Here is a 5,221-nt window from a genome sequence, read left to right as displayed (position 1 = left end):
ACATGTAGTGAAAAATAGGTTCAATTATACCAATTAGATTATTGCTATAGCTAATAGTTCGTAAATCAGCCTGATTACGAAACACATTGGGTACCTACTGGCTGCAAATGCACCAGATAATAATTTAAAGAATAACAATGTGTTCAAAGTATGAAAGTCTTAGCAAAGAAAGCCATTGTAGCATTTTCTCATAAATTATGTAAATGAGACCCTAATTTACATGAATTACGTATGCATGTTCAACTTAACGTACATGTTGCTGCCAAATGTCGCAAGTATGAAATTTTCGTCATTTAGCACTATAATAACAATTTATCATTAATTATGTAAATTAGGTAACAAATTGCATAATTGATGTCTATCGATATTTCTCTCTTTTCTAGTTACATTTGTCATGTTTAAGTGATTTAGTATTATGAAATACTGTGGCTTCGGAAGAATAGAATTTTCGTCATTTAACACTGTAATAACAATTTCTCATTAGTTATGTAAATTAGGTAACAATTTGCATAATTGATGTCTATTGATATTTCTCTCTTTTCTAGCTACATTTGTCATGTTTAAGTGTTGTAGTATTATGAAATACTGTGGCTTAATAAACTGTGCTCATTAATTATATTAATCATGCAAATTAGCCCCTGGTTTGCATTAATAGCCCTTATTTATGGAAGGCATCTCCGAATTTATCTATATTAAAAATCACAATGATCCGTCAACCCCTTCCCGAGTTATTCCCTTCCAAAAGGATGGTGCAATTGCGCACGCGCGGACGAATAGCTGTGGAATTTCGGGAATATTTGCCAATCGGATATATGCTTAACAGTAAGCCTAATATTTCTCTCTTTTTGAGTTACATATGGCATATTTTTGAGTACTCTTACATGAAATGCAGTGTATTTATAAACTGTCCTCATGAATTATGCAAATTAGCCCCTGATGTGCATGATTAGCATTTGATTATGTAAGGCATCTCTGAAGCTATCTACATTCCAAATATCATGAAGATCCGTCAACATATTCCCGAGTTATTCCCCTCTAAAGGGATGATGCAACTACGCAGGCGTGGAAAAATTTCTGACATGCCTGCGGAATTTTGTGAATTCTTGTCAAACGGACGCACACTATACTAGTAGGCTAGCCCCTGAGGCGTCGCCAAAAAAATATAACTTCACTTCAGTAGCTGTTTAGTATAGTGGCGTTTATTGTATGAAGTTTAAGTTTTGCGCACTGATATCAAGTTTTAGCATGAAAGTTCATCTCTGTTGGTAGAATACATTATAGGAATTGCTAAACTTACTTTCCAACACTGAACTTAATATAGGCACTTACCCAAAATTTTTGGTCAAACTCCGTCGACCTTGTTCACAGAATGACCCTCTCCTCAGGAAATAAACGCCCCTTTTGCCGAAGGGGGTCATAAGTTCATAAGATTCAGAAATTCGGGAGATAGAGAGGGTCATTCTGTGAACAAAGTCGACGGGGTTGACCGAAAATTTAGGGTAAGTCCCTATGTTAATTTCAGTCTTGGAAAGAAAGTTTGGCAATCTCTATAATGATATCAAGTTTGCTTATTCTTAAATGAATAAGATGTGACAGATGCTATTTGTTGGGAGAAATTCTCCCATCGGGAGATTTCGAGTAATTGTCAACCAATAAAAGACTTGGTTCGGCCCTCTGGTCTGGGTCATGTGATTCGTTTTCATCACGTGATTTTCTGTTCTCTCTCTTTTGGTCCCTGTCCGCGGGGGAGTGTGGACGTCTGTGATGTATCTTCCCTGAACTTAGTTTATTTTCGCCAGAAATTTTCGCCAGAAATTTTCGACAGAATGGAGAATCATGCCCATCGTCAGTCCAGGAAGTGTTCCGTTTGCCACCTTCCAGTGAAGGGCCACCCTGGTCCGTGCGGCCCCGGCAAATGCGTACGCGTGTACGAGAGAGCGGAAACAGACGAGGAATACTTTGTACGAATGAGAAACGAGCGCCAGCTGCAAGATAGGATTCGCAAGCTCCGGAAACACAGCAGAGTAAGTGAAATCGCGCGCAGTGCGTGGACTTCTGCCACTACAGATGACTCGGAAGATACACTTGGACCCAGGACCGAACCCGTTGCGGTCGAGCGAACCTTCCAGCCACCGAATTCCGCCAGTGAGTACCAGGCCGCCGAGGGGGATTGTAGCTATAGCGAGCCGCCGATGGTTTCCCGCCATACGTTCGCGTCAACAGGGGCCCGGGACGGGGAGTACTCAGAATCAAAGGACCCACAGCGGTGTACAGGGAAGAATCTGAAGTCATCCAAGAAGTTAGTGCGTGAGGTTGACCAAGTTCTGAAGGACTTTCCAGATCTGATATCGCGTTCTCAGGACGAGAAGAGCGGCAGGTACAAACGCTCCGCCGAGATCCCTGATGACTGCTTCTCGGATACCTTATCATCGATATGTAGTAGTGAAGAACCCTCGAGCAGAGCACGCTCGGCCCTGCCGCGCATTACAAGGCAACACAAGCATCGTCGAAAGCGGAGTCATAGCCGACTTCGGAAGGCAAGAACCCATTCACCTCACAGACGCAAGGCACGGAGTTACAGCCGCTCGGATACTTCGTCTTCTCGTTCGTGTGACAGGAGGAGTGGCAGGTACAGACGCTCCGTCGGGATTCAAGCCCAACCGTCGGATACCTCATCGCCAGGTAACAGTGAAGAAAACTTACCGCGCAGAGCACACTCGGCCCGGCCACGTAGTTTTATATCGAGCCAACACAGTAGAAAGAGGAGCCCATGTCAGCCAAAGAAGGCAAGAGCCCATTCACTCCACAGACGCAAGACACGGGGCCAGCGTGGTTCGGATACTTCGTCTTCTCGGTCACGTTCAAGGGGCAGGCGCAAGAAATCAGGTAAGACCGGGCGCAACCGTACGATAAATGACTCTAGCTCAGCCAGTGTCAAAGTCGAATGGCCACAAGAACGGGCTCATTTTCCCGGTTATGGAAAACGTGGGGGAGTGACTTATGACGAGTTAACTATGCCAATGTTTGTACATGGTTACGTGAAAAATGTTATCGAGTCACATAGAGTTTCACATGTTGTGGAGGACAAGTTTATTCATCTGGCAGACTTGATGTTTGACGCAGTGTATCAAGATTGGGTCACAGTAAGAGAACTACATGCATCGATTCTGTATGGGTTGGAGCGGGGCACTTTGAGTTGGTCAGATGCCGACATGTTTGCCACTATCAGAGACCGCCATTACCGCACAGAGGGTAGTGTTTCGCGTGGGAACAGCGGGAACATGCAAGGGGCGTGGCCACAGACTGGAGGATGCGCTACATTCGAGTTTCCCAGGCCACGTTATTGTGGCGGTTTCCAGACGGGATCGTGTTCCCTACGTTCCGGACACTACAGTATGAGATGGAACAGCCCCGTACTACATGTTTGCAGTGCTTGTCTAGTTGTCCGCAGTATTCAAGAGCAACACGCAAGCAAGGACTGCCCGTTCAGGGATCCCGTGTTTCGACTCTCCCAAGAAATGCAAGCCAGGGTGGAATTCGGTCCCTCTGTCCTTTCATCTCAGTCCGACGCCGACAGCGGGCACAAACAAGGCGATCGGGTTACATCGGGTTGAGTCCAAGAGCGGGAACATGACTTTGAAGGCACACATGTACTGGTGAGATCTTCTGTGATTATACCTTAGCACGGAGAAAGTTTTTGCGGGACTATGACGAGTGACGTCTAGTAGATTCTTAGAAATTAGCTGGTTTATTATTGTGAAAACAGAATTGTATCAGCATCTTGAGGATGTTCCATTTAGAATCATAACTAAGCTGTCATTATGCTGACCACTTGAATACTTTTATTTCAAAGTAACTAAGTTCTAGAGCCCTAGTAGTTGGCACATTTCTTTCGTTTATATTTTATTATGATTATCCAGACTACATGTTGCCCGGATTGTGCTTAGACGAGTTCTAATGTAGAATGTAGTACCATGATCGGTATGGCTGATACTTGTGTGACGGTGAAGCGAGCACCACATTACACCCGGACGAATTGCCTTCTAGCATGTAGACTTGTGTCAACCGAGACATGTCTGGATGGATGTGATAGTTTGACCATCGGAGAATTCTTGAGTGCCAGGCGGTAGGATGTATCATTATGTCTTGACAAGCTAACGGTTGTTGTCGCTGCAAGGAATTGGGCCCGACCGCGGGAGGGTTCTACCTTTGATGAACTGGGACAGTATGGCGTGTGAGTTTGTGTTGAACACGGGACGTTCAAGAGATAAAGAGTGGCTCCTGCGCGAAGGAGCTCTGGATAATCGTGGCTTTGTGCGATTCTGGTTGGAAGGTAGTGCAGTCAAGATCATTCAAGGACGGGAGAACCGAGTTGCGGACCAACTGTGTGCTGTCATCTTTCGCCTTGGCACTTTCAAATGTTCCATTCAGGACACGGAGATTTGATGCTTTCGCAATACCGGTACTTCAGGATTTTCCTCCCTGGAGTGCCCATTCTAATATGTGTGTACAGTCTTTCTTGTTGTGTATTTTGTTACAGTGAAGAAAAATCTACTCTACTCTACTCTAAATGTATATGTAATTACGAGAACAGGTTGGTCGGATACTATTTATGTCATACCTGTAACTACGTCTAATACACCAACATACTTGATAACGCACCTTCTGCATTTTATTTTCTATCAGATAAAGTATTGAGTTATTGGCACATTAGTAGTACTATTATGACGTCACAGTATTTTGTAATATCGGGGAGAGTTTTGTTTTCTTGGTAATGTGGTTTATTTCAACTTGGGCACAAATGTTATGTTATTTCATGTACCTATATTGTACCTTTGACTCAGAATGTATTTGATGACGAATCATGTAGACGAGTCTTGGACGGGTTTTAGATACCAGCCGTTATTCCTTACATAGTGGTGATGTGGTTTCTTTCAACAACGGACACAAATGTTTTCTTATTTCATGTACCTCTACCTTGTAACTTTGATTCAGAACGTATTCGACGACGTATCATGTAGACTAGTCTTGGACGTGTTTTAGATACCAGCCGTTATTCCTTACATAGAGGTAATGTGGCTTCTTTCAAACAACGGACACAAATGTTTTCTTATTTCATGTAGCTCTACCTTGTAACTTTGAATTATCATGTAGACGAGTTTTGGACGTTTTAGATACCAGCCGTCATTCTTTACAAAGTGGGTGTGTGGGTTAGTGGAAC

Source organism: Branchiostoma floridae, chromosome 12, assembly GCF_000003815.2.
Source record: "Branchiostoma floridae strain S238N-H82 chromosome 12, Bfl_VNyyK, whole genome shotgun sequence".
Lineage (NCBI taxonomy): Eukaryota > Metazoa > Chordata > Leptocardii > Amphioxiformes > Branchiostomatidae > Branchiostoma > Branchiostoma floridae.
The sequence above is the reverse complement of the archived record's forward strand: the minus strand, read 5'-3'. Positions refer to the sequence as shown.